The following is a 21,499-nucleotide window of genomic DNA, read 5'->3' on the forward strand; positions in this document are numbered from 1 at the left end:
ATTTTCTTCTCCTCATCTCACATTTTCTTCTTTTGGGGGGATATAGCTTGCACCCTACGCTAAAGTGACATGGTGCTCACAGCAACCTCAGACTCCTAGTTAGCCTCCTGCCTCAGCCTCCTGAGTAGCTGGGACTGTAGGCCCACACCACCATGCCCAGCTTATTTTTCTGTTTTTAGTAGACATGGGATCTCACTCTTTCTCAGGCTACTCTTGAAACTCCTGGACTCAGGGGATCTTCCTGCCTCAGCCTCCCAGAGTGTCAAGATTACAGGTGTGAGCCACTGCACCATGGCCTCATCTCACATCCTTAATGTTTAGAACAAATCTGTCATTCTAGGAAACCATCTCAACGACCAACTTTCCCAGATTCTCTCATCTGGTTTTTCCCTCCACTGTTTGCCATTAACATTTTATTTGTAACACTGTGAATGTTATCACTTCCCAGCTTGAATTAGAGATTTTTATTTATTTTAAGTACTTTCCATTTTTCAAATACAAAATGAAATTTGGAGTCTTCATCGAGATGCTTCTTTGGAGATAATAGAACTTGAGTTTGCCCTGGAAAGATAAGAATTATTTAGATGGAGGATATAAATCTAACATAGCAGAAGGAACCAAGATGCAGTATTAAAAATAATCTTTTTCTTAAAATGGGAGATGAGAGTAATGCTGATAATCTATTGCCAAGAAGCAATCATTAGCAGTCAATGGGCAATTGCTATTTGCCATGAGCAAAGCATTTTATTATAATAGGAATTAAGTATATGAAATTGTTAACAACGCGCACCATGTACTAAAAGGTTTGTGATACAAAATTTCTTTTTTCTGGTGGTAGAAGAGGACTTGCATTAATTCATCTGAATTCACTTTGTCTCCCTGGAGATTGTGTCAACATGTTTGCATATCAGCTAGTTCAGGTGAAGAACCCCGTTTATGGCCATGAATGCAGTGATTACTAAATCCACTCAAACCTTAATCTATTGTCCTTTTTCTGATAATCCCTCTCTGTTAAGAAGGGAAGCCTAAGTTTTTCATCATGTTCAGTTACATATACCCCTTGGGACATTTAATGATGTACCAGAGTCATATTTCAATCCAAAGGACAAGGATAATATATTTTCTAAAATATTAATTTTAGAATAAATTCAGATATATTGTAGTGTATAATGTTAAAAGAATACATGTCTTGAAACAAAACATCAGAGTGCATAAAAATTGCTTTAGTTACTAAACAACTCTTTACTACTCTCAAAAACTCTTCATTGGAAGAATCTTAGAATATCTATTTTAGTTCAAATAATTAGATTATCAGACTGAGGAGTTTTTAGTTTTGATTTTGCCCTCTAGTCATCTGAAGGCCATGTTAGAATGTGGTTCCACAGCCACAGCAGTGTGGAGGGACAAAGACAGGCAGGTTTCTTGGTGGCAGGGCTGGAACCATGTTTAAGGCGTCTGTGGATCCCTCTGTGTAGAGATGTTGTAAGCTACTGCACACATCAAGCTCTTCAAGTTCAGTAAAGTCTGCTCACAATCACATTGCTGATTAGAGCCCTAACACGCTCTTTTTTGGTTGATTGTGAATATCTTTTCTAAAACAGCCACGTAAGACACTATGAAAGTGTCTTCAATGGCTGTTTCAGAAAATCAATGTCTGAAACTCAGGCTTAGTTCTCTTGCAATATCAGACTACACTATTGTGTTCATTTTAAAGCCACCTTTACAACCATTTACTATTAATTTCTGATGACATTCCATTGTAAATGTCTGGAAACAGCTTACTATCAAACTTGAGATGCTACGTAGGTCAATGGAATAAGAGCAAGGGAATGCTCTTATTCCTGGTTAGTTATCTTTCATTTTCCAAATGCTCTCAATTTTCAATTTTCTGATTTAAAAGAGTATATATTTTCTAATCATAACCTGATTACTTCTCCTGGGCTTGTTTGGGCACTGCTGGATATTCCCCAGTATTAGGATTCAGTGGGCTCTCTCCACAAACCCTTGCTACAGACAGCAATCAGAAAATCAGCAGCAATGGTATCATTTTCCACTGCCCATACCTAAAAGACAACTCTCACGAAAAGCAGAAGGTAGCTGATAACTGTTCTGGTAATCACAAAGTCATACCCTAGTTGTGCTTTTGAGAATGAACACTATAGCTCAATGCTTAAATATGTGATCTTTACTATCAAGCAGGCCCAGGTTTAAATCTGTGCTATGCCACTTTGAAAAAAAGTTTAATTTGGGGCAAATTTCTTAATAAATCACGCTCTCCTCATTTGAAAACTGGGTACAATGAGAATGCCAAACTCCAAATTTTGCTGTATCATCAGTTAAGAACATATTTCTACAACAACTAGACTGTAGTCTTAGTAATAGTATTTTACAAGTATTTTGTTTTAGATTTGCTTGTTTGTTTTATTTTTTTATTGTTCTTCACTTTCTTCTCATTTCTTCTTTATAGGCCTAAATTTTGCAATGCTTCTCCTAAAAATATTTACTATTAGAGTCTCATCCCTCCTCTGGTCCCTACCTGGCTAGAACCATTCGTCACCTGGACGTTAGACTTCCCTGCAATTTCAAGTTTGATTAGATACTCTAAATTTTGACATTAACTTTGCCCCATAATTTGTAGCAACACACATTTTTCTTCATGTAAATTGTCCTTCATTTTGTTTTTTGGCTTGGTCACCAACCCAGCCATTACATTCATAATACAACTTGACCTCTGACCTCTCCTTATTTTACCCCCATTTCATGGCTCATACACCCAGATCACTCACCCACAATCCAGAGGCTCCTGACTTCTTCAAGCTCTACTCTTTTCCTAAGAATAGAAGAGTATAACTCAACAGGATTACATAAAATGTGTCTGACCTGAAATCATTAGTTTTTGATCTTCACTGACAGTCTTCAGGACAAAGATTTTCATCCTTCATGGCACATGCCTCACTAGTTTTATTCTGCATCCAAATAGGAATCCATGAGTCTTTCTTCTCTTCAAAATGAATTGATTTAATATTGGTGTGATGGATGAAACTCAAGGCAGAAAACGAGGTTGCTTAGTGCCAGATTTGTGAGCTGGTTGTTAAGAAGTCTCTATCCAGGGGTCCTCAAACTGCAGTCTGCGGGCCACATGAGGCAGTGTGATTGTATTTGTTCCCATTTTGTTTTTTACTTCAAAATAAGATATGTGCAGTGTGCATAGGAATTTGTTAATAGTTTTATTTTTAAACTATAGTTTGGCCCTCCAACAGTCTGAAGGACAGTGAACTGGCCCCCTGTTTAAAAAGTTTGAGGACCCCTGCTTCGAGGCTGGGCATGGTGACTCACACCTATAATCCTAGCACTCTAGGAGGCTGAGGCAGGTGGATTGCCTCAGCACAGGAGTTGGAAACCAGCATAAGCAAGAGAAAGACCCCATCTCTAAAGATAGCTGGCTGTTGTAGTGGGTGCCTATAGTCCCACGTACTTGGGAGGCTGAGGAAAGAGAATTGCTTGAGCCCAAGATTTTGAGGTTGCTGTGAGCTAAGATGCCAGGGCACACTACTGAGGGTGATCAGGTAAGATTCTGTCTCAAAAAAAAAAAAAAAAAAAGTCTCTATTCAGTGATTTCTTTGAAAGTTTGGAAAAACTAGGGACAGACTTTGGATGAATGAATGTAGTACAGAAAGTGAGGTGCAGGCTCTACTCTTAGTGAGAAGACAGTATAAGTCTTTTGCAGCTCAACCCTAGATCATTATTCAGGAAAAGTATTTATTAAATAGTTGCTTCTTTCAGAATCCATTTCAGTATCTAAAACATTGACAAAGGATGCAAGAGATCAGATTAATAAAGACTCTTTAGTGGAGATGACAGCCAAAGACAGCTTCTACTATAGATAGACAAATTCTATTCCTTTGTGGTATAACTTTAAAAGGCTAAAAGGTCCTTTCTCCAAACTCTGATCTAATATATCTACTCCATTTGACCTATATCTGTTACTTATACATCAGATTCAGTTGTTGAAGTATATTTCTTCCAATAAAGGCTTTTCGCCTTTCAGATTACAAGAAAAACTGAAAGGGGTGCCCTAGTAGTCATATCATTAACATATCCTTCTGGGCCATGAATGAATTGCTCATGTGACCTCCCATCTGACAGTTAGGTGAGAGCAGGTAAGAGAGGACACAGGGGAAGAAAAAGCATTAGGGAACTGGACATCTGTATGTGAGTAGAAAGGTGGATAGGGCAAGAAGGAATGAAAATTCCCTAGAGATAAACTGAGCCTAGTTCATCATTTGGGTGCATCAATTTTCTTCCTGGTCAAAGAAAACATGGCACTATTTACCAGTGTGCCCAAGGTGGGGAGTACAGAACATTAAATCAGGGACACTCTGGTGCTAGAAGAAGACAGTTGATGGTAGTATTACTGAGCCGGGCCTCTTCTCAATGAGGATGTCAAAACATCCCCCAGACATCCCTCACCCTCCTTTTCTTTGATTTTTTACATCCCTATGGGTGTCCTACCTATAACACAAACACACGGGTTCCTGACTTTTCTCAGTTAAGAATTAAGATTGACCACTCTGAATGCTAAGGCCAGGTTGTCTCTGCCAGATGATTAGAGCTTTGGTTAGGATACAGTTGGGAGAGAGAAGCTATCCAAGTTATTTTAACTGAGAAGACTTAATATAAAGAATTGCTAACTAGATAGATTGTTGTTAGCTAGGTAACTGAAAAGGGAACAAGAAGACATTAAGGTATCAAGGAGGAAGCACTTGCAGGAAACTTCCACCACCAATCATAAGGTAACAAAGGAAAGATACCAGAATTATTAAAACTAAGACTCTTTGAGGAATGTGAAACTCAGAACCTTGAGGAGGAGGTGCTGCTTGCCTGGGGCTGGTATCTCTGATCTGGGCTGGGGCCCAGAATTCTGACAAAGGAACACTTCTTGGCGGCTGCTGGAGTCCCTCAGCTGTGAAGAGGTTCTCCACTGGGCTAGGGACCTGGATATTTGAGGGAGGGATACTGGCCTGCAGGTTAAGTTGGTTCTGCAAGTTCATCCACTTCTGGGGGAGGAATTGCTACTGCTGGGAAGAGGGAACATTCCTGGGAGCAAATGACAGGGTCAGAAGGCACACAAACAGGGAGGAGAAAGTCCCTTCCCTTCCTCCAGCCTTGAGCCTCTGTGTTTCTCCCCCAGTGGGGACAGCATCACAAAGAGCCATCTGCCAAGACAGGATATGGATGCAGCATTCCAGATAAGAGACTGGAAAGGTCATCTCTTATCATAATTGTCCCACAGAGATCAATTCCAGAGCTTCCTGCTTCCCCACAGTTCAGCTGTCCAGGACCTGAGCCAGATACATATCAGGATGTAAAAATGATGTGATTCTTATTAAAGCATAGTTGTTTTTTTTTTTTTTAATTTTGTTAACAGTAGGTTTGCATACTCTCATTAACTTCCAAAATGAAGTACTATAATTCATAGAGTCTGGATAAGACTCAAGGTGAACTCAAGAAGTAGCCGCCCATATGTACAAAAGATTGCAATTTGCATACCTTTATAGCATGTCCTGAAACACTAAAATGGCATTTATTATCTATGAATCATAATATAAATGTTTAGGGGAAAATATCCAGGAGAGAATATGTTGGATTAATGCCATGAAAATGACTGTGATATGGAAGTCAAGGTTCATTTTAAAAGCATTCTGCACAGTAGATTTGTTTTCACGCATGGTATTATACTGAATTGCCTCGGCTTTGTGATACAAGCTGCCTTAGAGAGGAGAGCAGAGATGAAATGACCCTTTAGGCTTTCATCAAACCCAGGGATTATTTTTTATACCTATGGCAAATATAAGAAATGCCCTTAAGTAGACCTTCCTCCGTGTTACCCAAGTCTTTGTCAAACCCTTGAAAAGCCCATTTCTTTTATTGTTTTTCTTCCCAAAACATTGAATGCAGGGGCTAAACAGTACCTAAAACTGATAAAAAAGCAGCAAGGTTTTTTTTTTTTTTTTTTTTTTTTAACTAGATGGATGGATAGGTGGATGAAAGAATGAATAAGTTGAAGTAATTTTCATGAAGTGCATGAAAACTGTTAGTATTTTGCACTTGTACATTGAGATCTGGTGTGATTAGTTATTTAAAAATTTCATGTGTTAATTTAAATGGGCCACAGCATGTCTAAATATTGGTCAAATATTGTTCTCGGTGTTTCTGTGGGGAGTATTTCTGGATGGAATTAATATTAAAATTCATAGACTTAGTAAAGAAGATTGCCCTCCCTAGCATGGATAGGCCTCATCCAACTGATTGAACATCTGGGAATAGAAAAAGAAAAGGTTGACCTTTTGCTGAGTGAGAGAGAATTCTTCTGCTTGATTGCTTTCAGACTGGGATATTGGCTTTTTCCTGCCTCAGGACTCAAACCAAAGCATCAGCTCTTCCTTGGTCTAGAGCCTGCCAGTCTTTGAAATGGAAACTACATCATCAGACCTTAGGGCCAAGAGTGGAACCAGATCATTGACTCTCCTGCCTCCCATTCTGTAGATATGGGGACTTGATTGCCTCCATGATTGTGTGAGAAATTTCCTTAAAACAAATCTCTTTACATTTACAAATATGTATAGAGAACTTTGTATATAAAAAAATAATTGTGTTTATATTTACACATAAACATCCTATTGGTTCCTTCTTGCTAGAGAACTCTGACTAATATAGTGACTCAAACAAAGGAATCAAGGAGACAAAATAGAAAACCTTTCAACTTTGTTCACTTGAACTTGTAATCTGTACAATTTCTTTCTTCTTTGATGCCTCTGTTATAAAAATTACCAGTGCTACTAGCTGCCATCTATTATTCACTATCTGCAACAATATACTTTCCATTTTACCCATTTTATCACATTCATTGCTTTAGATGAAAAATAAAAAATTGAGAAAAAACACCTGAAGCTGAGTGCGTAACAGCCTGCCTAAGCTCACATGGTTAAGGAAAAGCAAACCCCGCCTTTGAATGCACAGTCTTCTGGTTTCAGCATTTGCAATCTTAACCAGTCATGGCTCCAACGTTAAAATTGTTCATTCCTTATTTTCACATTTTGGTTTCCTTACTATTATAAAATGGAAGTATTAGATGTGATGATCTTTATTGCTCTTTCCAGCTCTTGACAGTCTGGGGTTTGGCATTCCTTAATCAGTTGATAAAGGGAATGTACTGCTTGAGCCACAACTGGAGCCCCACTGGATGAAGGCAATGCCAAGCACAAGTTCAGCGGGTGTTCACAGTGCTCTGGCTGAGTTGGAGAAGCCTCTTAAAGAGCGATGTGGAGCCGCTTTGACTACCCTAAAGGAGTGCCCATTAATGCCGTATGGTGGTTGTCCCCCATCAGTTTTGTAAGTGAAGTGAAATGTGACATTAGGAATTACTTGTGCTTGCTTTTTTGTTTCTTTGCACTTTTTCTCTCCTATCTGAATATCCCATGGTTTGCTGGCATCCTTTTCATGTTTACAGTTCTCCTTTTTCCACCCTGAGAGCGCCTGGCTGTTGCCACATGTGTTTCACCTTCCCTTCTCTGCACATCCTGAGCACTAACACTTCTGTATCCACCTATTCTCTGCTTCATTTATTATTCCCCACCCCAGACCAAACAGGTTTTCCAAAGAGTGTGTTACAAAAGTTGATAAATTTGTTGTTATCAAAAAGCAAAGACATGGCCCAATAACTTTAGAAAAGACTAAATTATATGAATGTATTAGTTGATTTGCTATAGACCTTCCCGGAGCCTTTAGTGTGTGAGTGTATCCGACTGAACTTGTATATGAGGCTTTTGCAATCCGTATGTGGATCTCACATTTTATTTTACGCTACAGCCCTCTTTTCTCAGAGCATTCTCCAGGATTAAAGTTCCATGGAACATATTTCAGAAAATTGTAAACTTAAGTATACCCGACATGTGAGTGATTAAGTGTATTCACCTTTCCAGAACACAAGTATAAACAGAAGTTGACTTTCATTAGATCAGGGGAAAAGGTATGGTTGACTCTTTATACAAGAGAGTAGTCTCTGAGGTAAAAACCAGTTTGAGAAAATGCAAGGAGTTCTGAGTATCTTAATTATCACATAATTTAAAGAAATGCTATGCTTCTGTACCCTGATAAAAGTCAAGATATTAAAGCAAATTATTCATTTACTAATTCTCAAATATATAACATATTTGACTTAATCTTTGATATATCAGGTTATACCACAAAAATATTGTAGCCCAACCTTTAGCTTACATTAAGCCTTTTGATAGTCTAAGCAAAGTTACAATGAACCATTTGATTTAAAAGCTATTTTTCACATATCTGCTCTTTCTATACCATATAACATGAGGCAGGTGAGTGTCAATCACAGAATGTGTATTTTTTATATTAATAGATTGCGGGATTGTTCTCCATTATGTTCAGCCAACCTATATCCCCACCTCCAATTTATTAGTATCTTTTTCTCCAAAGCTTCATTATGAATGTTAACAAGCATTTTTAAGTTTGTCAATGTTATAGGTTAAAAAAAAAAACAACAACAACTTTCTTTTCATATTTTTGATCTCAAACTCCTAGGCTCAAGCACTCTTCCTGCCTCAGCCTCCTGAGTGGCTGTGACTACAGGCATCAACTACAATGCCCAGTTAATTTTTCTATTTTTTAGTAGAAGTGGGGTCTTGTTCTTGGTCAGGCTGATCTTGAACTCTTGCACTCAAGGTATCCCCCTGCCTTTTGCTTGCACAGTGCTAAGAGATTACAAGCATGAGCCACCACACCTAGCCCCACCAAAAAACTCATTTAAAAAATTATTTCTAAAGCTTGGCGTGATGGCATAGCCTATAATCCTAGAACTCTGGGAGGCAGAGGCAGGTGGATTGCCTGAGCGCAGCAGTTGGAGAGCAGCCTGAGCAAGAATGAGACTCTGTCTCTAAAAATAGCTGGGCATTCTGGTGGGTGCCTGTAGTCCCAGTTACTTGGGAGGCTGAGGCAATAGGATCACTTGAGTCCAAAAGTTTGAGGTTACTGTGAGCTATGACACTACAGCACTCTAGTAAGGGCGACAAAGTGAGATTCTGTCTCAAAAATAAGTAAATAAAATTAAATAAATAAATAAAATAAACATTATTTCTAAGGGATTAAATATATTCTAATTGTACCTTACACGCTATAACAAAGAATATGCATACAGAGTTATAGCGTGTAAGGTACAATGTATGCACATTCTATGTCCATTTTTTAAATTATATTTTAAGTAATTGTTGCTTCTGTTCATTAAAAGGTAAGATTTATCTAGAAGTTTTCTTTTTGGTTTTAGGTGTGAGATAATAATCTATTTTTTTCAAATGGTTACCAAATTTTAATAACTTAATATAATACATTCTCCATATTATCCTCATTAAACCTCAATATATTTGAGGACATTATTTCTAGATTTTCTAGATTCATATATTAGTTTGTCTGTTTATGCATCAGTATTATAAGGTCTTAATTATCCTAGTCGTGAATTATATTTTAATACGAAAATTTTCTAAGTTATGTTGGTTTATTTTTATATGAACTTCAGCATTACTTTGCACTTAAAAAATTTGAGTTAGTATTTTTGTTCAGATTATATAATTTTCTAGAACCATGGGGAAATGTTTGCCAGGTTTGGTATTTTTATCTAAGAATATACTATGTTAAGTCATTACATTTTTATAACCTTCTGAACAACAGTCTATTACAATATAAGCATTATTTGGATTCTGTATAAATCTTTTGATAATTCATATGCATTAGTTATAACAAGCTTGACCCATGGAAAGATATTGCAAATACTTATACTAATTATTGCTATTTTAGTAGGAGTTATCGTTTTATCATAATTTCTTGGATTCTGTGGAATTTGTTTTTATCTTAGATCTTGTTTGCATATTTTTAAACTTATTGGTCACCTATTAACCAATATATTAATTTAAATAAATAGAAACTTGCTCACATAGAAAAATATATCTTTAATAAAAGAATCAATTCTAAAAAAATTATGTATACAGGGAAAATTAAAATCATTAGAAGCAAAATAAACAATTAAGAAATAGTTGATCATAATGGAATTTGACCTGTAAAAAAATTATAAATCTTTGAAAACAGAACATGTTTGAGAATTTCTGTTGGATTTTTAAGCTTTGATCAATGTCATTTGATCGTGAATGGCATAGAAAGGAAGCAGAGCCAGTTCTATGTAAAATAGTGATTTATATAATCTGCTTATCTCAAATTAGAGCTGAACTCCAATATTTGGCAATGGTTTGGAATAGTTTTCTGAAATTCTCCAGTGTTGATATGGTTATTAGCTGAAAGATAAACTGTTTAGAAAGTAAGTTATCTAAAACCATTTTTCTTCATTGGTATCATGTTTCATCGAGGATGACAAAGAAAATTCCCGAGTGATGAGATGAGGAGGTTTGAGACACTGAGGAAGATATGGTGTCTGTGGACTCAGCTCTTGACAAGTTGACCTGTTTTACATACTTGGTATAAGGATGCCCCCTTGCCCTGGGACACATGTCTTTATGTCTTCACAGTAATCCTCGACACTAGTTTTTTAAATGACTTTCATTGTCCATTCACTGTTGAACTTTAAAAATACCATGCGTTCCTTTTTCTTCTTCCTTGTCTAGGTTCTGAATATGTTGAGAAACACAGGGTAAAACAGAGAAGAGATTAAATATCAGCTTTATTCTTTAGTAGAGCTAAGAAAGAATTATTTTGTTGTAAAATCCAAAGCTGCCCACTTACTTGAGCAATTGCATTCATCAAACTTAACAATCAGATGTATCCTCTGACTTCCCAGTGGTGAATTAAGTAAATGATTAGAGTCAGATTTGGAAGAATTCTTATGAAAACTGAAAGGGAAAAAATCTGTTCTCCCTACTTGTATCCTGGCACTTTTCTTTCTTTTTTTTTTTTATTTTGGTTTGTTTGTTTTAATTTAGAAAAATGGCCTGTAGTTTCTAGGACAAAGAGATACAGAAGTAAGAAGAAACTAGATGCCTATGTACTGAACAATTTCTATATTCTTTGATACTCTCAATTCCTAGGATGAAAGGCTCACTTTAGTTGAAAACACAACTACTTCTAGACTTTCCTTATACCTTAAAGTTCAACCAAGAGCAGATTTTACCTCCTATTTCTATTTTCAAGTGATTAGAGGAGAATTATACTATTTAATTGATACAATAGCCATATTTTTTTTCAAGTTCTTCTACAAAGAACCTGTTAGAGTCATCAGAATCAGGGCTATAGATCTGAATATTTTGTCCTCCTCAGAACACCAGTTTAGAAATAACGTACTCTTCTTTTTATTTTTTTGAGACAGAATCTCACTTTGTTGCCCTTGGTAGAGTGCAGTGACGTCACAGCTCACAGCAACCTCAAACCCTTGGGCTTAAGCGATTCTCTTTCTTCAACTTTCTGAGTAGCTGGGACTACAGGCGCCCACAGCAAAATCCAGCTATTTTTTTAGAGATGGGGTCTTGCTCTGGCTCAGGTTGGTCTTGAACTCCTGAGCTCAGGCAACCCAACTGTTTGCCTGGGTGTACACCTGAACATACCCAAAGTCAGGGTTCTTGGAGGTGATATAAACATATTTTTTGGAAGAAAAAAGTTCCACGTGTGTATGTGTGTGTGTGTGTGTGCATGCGCACACACATTTTCAATATACATGACAAATATGTGCCACCTATATATTTTTTTCTCATAGGAAACTCTTTTATACCAACTAACTACTGCAATTTTTGTTTCTATAAAACATTCCCTAAAGGAATGGTTCCATAACATAAAAATGTAATTATCCCTCAAATTAATTTGTAAATTAAATATGTTCTTCAGCCACATCCCGATGCCATTATTTTAGAACTTGACCAAATTATTACAAACTTTTATAAAAATGGAAAAAACAAGAATAATTAGAAAATTTCAAAGAAGGAAAACGATAAGAAAGAACTTGCCTTCTCTAACTGATTTTCCACGCGAATTTCAAATACAGCATGTCTTGTAATTGATTAAAATAAAAATAGTTGGTTAACTAAAGAAACTGGAAGAAGATGTAACAAAATTTTAATAGTGAGTATCTGTGGATGACAAGTTTATGAGTCATTTTATTTTTCTTTGGATTTAATACTTAGATTTAATATAATTTTATATTTTTTCTATGATGAAAATGTTTTACTTAGTATAAATGGTAAAATTTTAAAATATACAGATGAAGGAAATAAGTGATTTCTCTAGAAATGAAAAATTCTAATGAGGTATTAGAATTAAACTGTTTTATAAATTAAATCAGCAAATACCTCTTAAGTGCCTCCTATGTTCTAGACACATAGTCACTGTTTAACTTCATATCCTTAGTTATAAAATCAACATCTTGAGTTTTGATGTGCTTACTTCAGGTTTTGAACATAGCTGGCTGAGAAAGGTTTACTGTGTTCTGGGATATGAATACAACACTGAAGAGCCCTCATTCCCTTCTGCTTCAGTTGTATGGATCCACTTTAAATCAATCAGCACAGGTAATAGTCTCAGCTCAAGTTTCCTTAACACTATTCTGTTCAATATTGTGATGCTTGTGGGTAATTGCCCAAGTGTGACATTAAGTTGGAGATTCATTACTCTGAGTGAGAGGAATGAAGTTAATCTGTCGCAAATTCGCAGGCAACATGGTTTCCTTTTGTGCCTCTCAAATTCATCCAGCTTGTCTATTTTATCTGGAAGAGCTGCAATAAAATTTCTCTGGCTTTCTTGTGTGAATGGTGGAAGTTGTGTACAAGATTATGCGTGCACTTTGAAACATGATATGTGAAAGAATATGGCAGGAAGACAGTTGAAGGCAGCGTGAATCACAGCGGTCCTCAGGCTCCATGATGTGTGCTACGTAATGTTAAAGGGTAAACTGAGGCATAATACAATTTAAAATTTTAAAGTTTACAAATATGCATGTTCTCACTTATAAGTGGGAGCTAAGCTATGGGCACACAGGAGTGTATGAAGTGGTATAGTGGACAATGGAGACTCTGAAAGAGAAAGGAGGAGAGAAAAAAATGATAAAATATTACCATTTGGGTATAATATACTCTATTTTGGTGATGGGTACACTAAAAGCCCATACTTCACCACTATAGAATTCACACATGTAGCCAAAAACCACTTCTACCCCTAAATCTATTGAAATAAGAACATAAAATAAATACAGGGTTAAAGAGTATATTTGTGCAAGCAGTGATTCATGAGTTAGACAACTCCAAACCCAAAGTTGTTGGGGGCTGTGCTAAGGGAATGAATGCAAGAGGAACGTTTTTATAGGGTGAACACAAAAGGAAAGCAACTATTTGGTTGTAGTTAAGTACTTACCTTATAGGGTCTGATTTGCTGGAAAGTCTTCAGTTACTTAACTATAAGTTAGTTGGTGGCTTCTGATTGGTTTGCCTTCAGTGACTTTTCTTTAATATAGGCATTTTCAAGAAACAGCTCAAGTTATATTTTGCTTATGTTTGCAAATTAAACAAGGTATGACGCCTAGTTGGCTATGTCTGCTCAGGAATTCATCAGGCCTGGTCTCTTTTTAAATTTACTTTAATAGTAACCTGGGATCGTTCACAGAACCTTGATGGGCCCCATTGCTTCATCCACAACATGAAAGTGTTAAAAGAGAAACCTAAATGATGATTACTACTACCGTGTTTCCCCCAAAATAAAACATCCTCTGAAAATAAGACCTACTTACAGGTTTCCTTCTGGGTGAAATATAAGGCATCCCCCCCAAAAATAAGGCCCCCCCCATGCTCTGTCTCGGAATGAAAATTAATTTACCATAAACTGGTTGCTAGGGCCGCCCCTACTGGCGTCTAGCAACCAGCGACGTTATGCGGAGTCCTGACGTCACTGCTGTGTGGAGGCAGAGGGGAGGTCGGGGTGAGCAGTTAGCGCAGGGCGGGAGAGAGGAGGAGACTTTTGCAGATGTGTGTAGAAGAACAGGAGGATAAGAGTGGCCCAGATGTGGCAAAGGTGCTGAGTGCGGGTCTGTCTCTGGTGACACTGCCTGATGCTCATGGCCGCCCTCGTGATAACTTATGGTAGGATTCACAGTTTGTCTGGTTTGTGTTGACAACTACCGTACTACCATACCGTATACAGGTAATAAATTTCCTTTATTTTCATTTAACAATAAATGTGTACCGTATTCTTCTTCATGGAAAAATAAGACATCCCCTGAAAATAAGACCTAGCGCATCTTTGGGAGCAAAAATTAATTAAAAATTGCTGTCTTATTTTCAGGGAAACAGGGTACTACTATCAACATATAAACATTCCTCAAATAGAGCCAATATTTATATTTCTGTGTTGAGTTTTAATATTTAAAAATCATTTAAATGGTTTCTCAATATTAAATACAAAATAAGACCTCTCATAGAAAAAACAACATAATTATTGTTTATATTCTGTAGGAGCCTTGAGGGAGACTGAAGGCAACTCTATGAATTCTAAGCAAGTGGCATATTTGGTTTATACGTGTCTTCTTTTTTTCTCCTACTGTTCTACTCCCTCCTCTTCTTACTTCCTCCATCTTTATTATTACTAGCGTTTACAAACAAGCAAGTGTTGTGTGTCTTTATTGCTGAATTATCATGCTTATAATGCCTTTGTTATGGAAGCTTATCTCAGAGATATTGCGGAGTTGTTTCAGACTACACCAGTAAAGTGCATGTCCTAATAAAGTGAGTCAAAAAATGTTCATTGTTTCTCAGAACATAGAAAAGTGTGTTTATGCTGTAATGTGTCCTAGTAAGTATACAATGTCTAATATATATGTTTATACATTAGACAGAAGCCTGTATGTATGTGTGTGTGTATAATATGTTTCAAATAAAAAATACTATATTGCTAGAAAATGATTATGATCATGTGAATCTTAAGTAAGCAGTAACCTTTTTGCTGGTAGAGGGCCTTGCCTAGATGTTGATCGCTGCTGATGAATCAGAGTGGTGGCTGCTGAAGTTTAGGGTGGCTGTGGCGATTTCTTGAAATACAACAGCAATAAATTTGGCCACATGGATTGACTCTGACTTTCCTGAAAGATACCGTTTGATAGCATTTTATACACAGTAGAACGTCTTTCAAAATCGAAGTCCATTCTCTCAAACTTTGCTGCTGTTTTATCGAGTAAAGTGTATGTAATCTTCTAAAACTTTTGTTGTCATTTTGATGATGTTCACCACATCTTCACCAGTAGTAGACTCCATCTCAAGAAACTAATTTCTTTGGTCAACCATAAGAAACAGCTCCTCATTAGTTCCACTTGTACCATGAGATGGTAGTAATTTCTTTACATCTTCAGGTTCCACTTCTAATTTTCTTTTTCTTTTTTATTTTTTAGAGACAGTGTCTCACTTTGTCGCCCTCGGTATAGTGCCATGGCATCAAGCTCACAACAACCTCCAGCTCTTGAACTTAGCCAATTCTCTTGCCTCAGCCTCCTGAGTAGCTGGGACTATAGGTGCCCACCACAATGCCCAGCTGTTTTTTTTGTTGCAGTTTGGCCGGGTCTGGTTTGAGCCCACCACTCTCAGTACATGGGGCTGGCGCCCTACTCACTGAGCCACAGGCACTGCCCCACTTCTAATGTTCTAATAGCAAGTCCTTTTGCTATCTCCACATCTGCAGTTACTTGCTCCACTGAATTCTTGAACGTCTCAAAGTCATCTGTGAGGACTGAAATCAACTTCTTCCAGACACCTGTGAATATTGATGTTTTGTGATCTTTCATGAATCTTGAGTGTTCTTAATGCCATCTATAATGATAAGTTTTTCCAAAAGGTTTTCAATTGACTTTATCTACATTAATGAGAAGGGATCACAATCTATGGGGGCTATAGCCTTACAAAATGAATTTCTTAAATGTAAGACTTGAAAATCAAAACTACTCCTTGATCTCTGAGATGCAGAATGGATATATTAGCAGTGATTAAAAACAACATTGATTTACTTGTATATCTCCTTCAGAACTCTTAGGTGACAATGTGTACTGTCAATGAGCAATAATATTTTGAAAGCCATCTATTTTTTTTTTTCCCTGAACAGTAGGTCTCAACAGTGTGCTTAAAATATTCAGTTAACCATGCTGTAAGCAGCTGTGGTATAATCTAGGCTTTATTGTTCTGTGTATTCACTACAGATAGGAGACTAAGCGTAATTGTGAAGGGCCCTAGGATTTTCAGAATTATAAGTGAGGATTGGATTCACCTTAAGTCACTAGCTACATTATTCCCTAATAAGAGAGAAACTCTGTCTTTAAAACTTTTCCTAAAATAAATACATTTTTTATAAGTACATTATTATTATTATAAGTACATTATTATTATTATTATTATTATTATTATTAGCAGTTTTTGGCCAGGACTGGGTTTGAACCTGCCACCTCTGGCATATGGGGCCAGCACCCTACTCCTTTGAGCCACAGGCACCGCCCTGTCTTTAAAACTTTGAAGGTAGGCTTTGACAAATCTTCTTTAGCTATGACAGTTCTGCATGGCTTCTCTTCCAGTATAAGAGACTGTCTTATGTACAATGACAACCTGTTGATGAGGGTGGCCCCACCTTCAGTGATAACCTTAGCTAGACCTTCAAGGTCACTTGCACAGCTTCTACATTTCACCGTTGTTGTGAAGACAGCTTTCTTCCTTAAACTTCATGAACCAATCTCTGCTGGCTTCCAACACTTTATTGGAAGCTTTTTCACCTCTTTTAGCCTTATAGTATTGAGGAGATTGAGGACCTTGCTCTAGATTAGACTTTGACTTAAGAGAATGCTGTGGCCGGTTTGATCTTCTGTCCCTGCAGCTAAATCACCAATAAGGCCATTTCACTTTCTTACCATATATTCGTTGGAGTGGCACTTTTAATTTCCATCAGTAAATTTTTCTTCGAATTTACAACGTGGCTAACTGGCCTATCTCAACTTTTGAAATAACTTCTTTCCTAAGCTTAATTATTTTTGGCTTTTGATTTAAAGCGAAATGTGTGTGATTCTTAATTTTAGGGACATTTACAACTCTTAGTGAAGGATAACATTTTTCAGATAGTACTTTGGGTGATAAAAGCTATGGTTCTACCATAACCCTTAATTCAGCTGTCAATGTAGAAATCATGGAAAGCTCATTACCCCTAGTCCTAGCCTGTGCGACTTTTGACTATCTAGCTAAAGCAACATATACTAACTAGAGGAATCTGTTTCCCTTCAAGTCTAGCTCTACAAAATATCACATCACAAGTTTTCAAAGTAGCAATTTGAATGTCAGAGGAGAGGAAAATTGGGTCAGGAAGTCATAGTGAATTTAGAAATGTGTCTGTCTCCATGTTGCAAATGTTGTATAATCATGTATCTCAGTGGCTACTTTGGCTTGCTTTGGAGAACTTTGACCTTAACACTAATTGAAAAGATGCTTTTGGCATCCATGTGGGCCTTCCCCACCTCCCTTCAAAATGATCCCTATTCCTTTTATAGTTGAAGGAATACTGGGTATGTAGGTGGAGCCAGAGAGACGAGAAAGAAATCCAGCACCTCCCACACAGCCATCAGATGAAGTGATCTCATTTGAAGACTGGCAAAACGGCTTTGTTACTGCAGAATCCAAAGAATATGACAGATAAATCAAAATACAACATGTTCATGTCATGCATTGTTTATAAGCATTGTTACAGACACATATAAGAAGGAACTAAGCATCAATACAATGGAGCCTAAACCTTGCCATGTGCTGCTTCTAAGAATGGCTGGGTGATGTGTGTGAGGGTGAGTAGAGCCTCCATGGCCCCCGTCCTCAAGGACAATTATGTCCTGAGTAAATTCACTGCCTTTGGCTCTGCCTGAGTTGCCTATAAGTCAGGGTTTGGCTACTAAAAACAGAATCCACTCTATGTCTTTTAGAATGGAGAGGATTTAACTCAAGGTTAATACAGGTAATAAAAGAAGGCATTGTAGGAGTGGTATAAAACTAAGAGATTATAATGCTCAAGAAAGTTCTAGAAATTTTAAAGCAAAAGAGACAACAGGGTTCAGTGGTGAAAGCTGGGGGCTGGTGATGCTATTTGCATACATAATGTCGATATTCTTCAGCAGGGGCTGGAGATGGGAGAGATTCAGCCCATATCAGAACAACATGGAAAACAGAAAGAAGGCGGAGAAATATCTTGGCTTTTCCCTTCTTCCAGCCCTTTAATCTTCCACCATCGCCTTCCATTCCATGGTTCAATCCACTGTAAGATAGACTAGCAGGATCGCTTGAAAGCGATAATAAAGAATTTAGCAGATGAAGGAAGGGATAAACAGGAGAGCATGAAAAGAAAGTGTGCAAAATAAGTGAATGATTTATTGGTGAAAACTGGTAAACAAAATAACGGTCTCCCAAAGAAGTCCATGTCCTAATTGCCAGATCCTGTGAAATTGTTACTTTACATGGCAAAAGATACTTTGAAGATGTGATTAAGGATTTTGAGAGGAAAAGATTATTCTGAATTTTCTGGCTTGATTTTATATAGTCATGAGGGTCATTTTAAGAGGAAAAAAGGAAATTGGATTTGGAGGACAACGTGAGCCAAGAGTGGAGGAGAGGAGGTAGACAGAGGGTCAGAGGCAAAAATGTAGGTGGCCTCTGGAAGCTAGAAAATATCTTCAGAAGGAATATAATCCTCTGAAGAATATGGAATCTTCTGACATCATGATTCAGCTAATAAGATTCCTTTAGGACTTTTGACCTCCAAATTTATAAGGTAATACAGATGTCTTCTTTCTTTCTTTATTTTTGCAGGTTTGACCGGGGCAGTACTTCTGGTATATGGGGCTGGTGCCCTTACTCCTTGAGCCACAGGCACCACCCCATATGTCTTCTTTTAAGCCACACAGTTTGTGATAATTTTTCACAACAGTGACAGGAAATTAGTATATTCAATAAATAACAACATAAAAATTGTGATAAAAAAATCCTGGAAGTCAAAAGCAAAGGAAAAGTATGTTTGAAATCTGAGGGGAAGATAGCCATTAACCAAGTGAAAATGTGTTCATTCTCTCTGTTGTAGATAGCTATGCTCCTTCCAAGATCATTAATTTCCCATTGTAGCCCCCAGTGTATTTCCATGAGTCTGAACACAGCCCCATCTTTCTATTTTACATCCTCAAGTAGATACGAATTAGAAGGAAAGAAACACACAGCCTTGGTTATTTTATAAATGAATATTGAAGCCCGAGTATTAATTGACTTTTTTTTTCCTTTCACCCTGTAATTGAAGTGCATTTATCCTTTCCCCCCATCAATATAACATGAAATAATTGCCCAATTAACAAGAAATTATTTTAGGAATGACTAATTTGAGTATCTATTAAGTCTGTAACCTAACATTTTGCTCTGTCAACTGGAATAAAAAAAAAATTAAATGTCAAGAAAAAGATGTGAGAAGGATTTGCTTTAACAGGGTCAGCATTTTTGAATTAGGTTAAAGCAGGAGAAAAACAACATGCAAGTTTTGTCAAGGCTGGCGTGATAAATGGAAAAGGACAGGGGTGCAATGTGGACAAAGTGTCCAGGATGAACTGGAGACATTTGACTGCCTTTCCTTCGCAAGCACTGCTCTGCAACCACGTCTGTGTGGCAGAGATGTGAAACATCTGCTGGCTCAAGTTCAGTGTCAGGGGTCTCAGTTCACATACTCCTGTTAGGTAACTGTTATCAGGGCCGACAGTACCTGGCACTTTTGCTGTCAGCCTAAGCATCATGATTAGATATGGAAAGTGGAAATACTAGTTTCTCTTATTTCAAAAAAAAAAAAAAAAGTGGAATTCAATTTTTCAGTTTGCTTGTTGGTGTTAAAGGTAGTAGTAATTCCTGCAAAAGTTTTATTCTAAGGGACAAAAGACATTTCTGATACCTTCTTTCCATCCTTGGGTATTTTTTCTCCCATCCATCACCAGACCCCCTTGTCACCAGTCAAGATAGTCCCTCCTTTGCCTTGTGTTGCTGGGGGTTGATTCTACTTTCTGACTTCATCATGGTTTTAATTAAGGTTTTAACCTCCAAACTCACATCCTCACTAATCCTCTGAACTTTAGCGGGAATGAGATTTAGCTTGCTTTTCTGGAGGTTTGATAAGGAAATCATGTTTGAAAACAGCTTACTTGGGAATGACAATGTTATATGTAAAGACTGGGCTCCTGGTCTTTAAATCTTGAGTCCACAACTGGCAATTTATCTCAGCCTCAGTGTCCCTGTGTTTATAATAAAGATGACAATGTGGGTACTTAACTCACAGGGCTGTTGTAAAGAATAAAATGCTTAATTGAATGGAAAGTGCTTGAATGTGTGTCTGGCACATAATAAATTCTTGATAATAATAATTGTGTTAAATATTCTTATTCTTAAAGGACAAAAAGCAATCAGAAAGGAAGAGAGATGGGTGCCTGCTGTGTGTTCATTTTGCAGGTTGATGAAGGGTGAGGGTCTTATGTTCTTTTGCCACAATCTGTTGGGTTCGGGGCTTTTCTTTGTTTCTTGTTTTGTTTTGTTTTTAATTCTCATCAGCTATGGCTCAAAGTTCTGGACTGCCTGTTTGCTTAGCTTGACGGTAATTCATGATGGACGCCCTTAATGGAGTGGGTGAGTAGTGGTACTATTATGCACAACTCCCCTTTTTCTTTACTCCTTTGGAATAGTAGCCTACTGATACTACCAACAACTTATTAATACTTATTATTATGATCCTTGTTTGCAGAAGACAATCAATATTAATGCACATGAGGAAAGAAATTAAGAACAAATAGGAACAATTAAGAATGTGGTGGTGACATAGCATGAAACATTTTCCAATATACATGTTCAAGAACATCAGTCCCTCTGTTTCTTAAATAGAGCACTTAGGAAACGTTTCTTAGCATGTTTTGACTTGGAACTTCAGTTTTCTTCTTTTAAAAAAAAAGTCCTAGCACTTTTTGACTTCAGAAATACTCAAATTCTGGGTAATATAAATCTAGACCTGATTTTTTTCCCTCTTTATCTAATTTTTAGGCAAAGAGCTAAGAGTTTCATCTTATTAACAGACGTAATAGGCCAAGTTCTATTAAATAATTGAATTGTTGTTTTTTCTTTTTTTCCCCTTGAGTAGTCTAATGGTTTTATTGAATTTCAGACATTGACTGCTTATTTTGGATCACTTAGACGCTCCGTGCCAGTGATGTGATGCCTTTATCTCATCCATATCTTTTGTTTTCAGGAAAATGTTTCTTAATATCAGCCTTACATATTAGAGAGATTATCAATTCAATTATAATTAGAAATGACTCTTTTCTGAATATGGCTTTCTTTTTAAAACTCTGTTTTTGGCCTCACTTCTTTGTTATTTCTTCCCATTCTTCAACCAGGTTCATACACTGAGAACATTATACAAATTCCCC

This window comes from Nycticebus coucang, chromosome 4 (assembly GCF_027406575.1).
Source record: "Nycticebus coucang isolate mNycCou1 chromosome 4, mNycCou1.pri, whole genome shotgun sequence".
Lineage (NCBI taxonomy): Eukaryota > Metazoa > Chordata > Mammalia > Primates > Lorisidae > Nycticebus > Nycticebus coucang.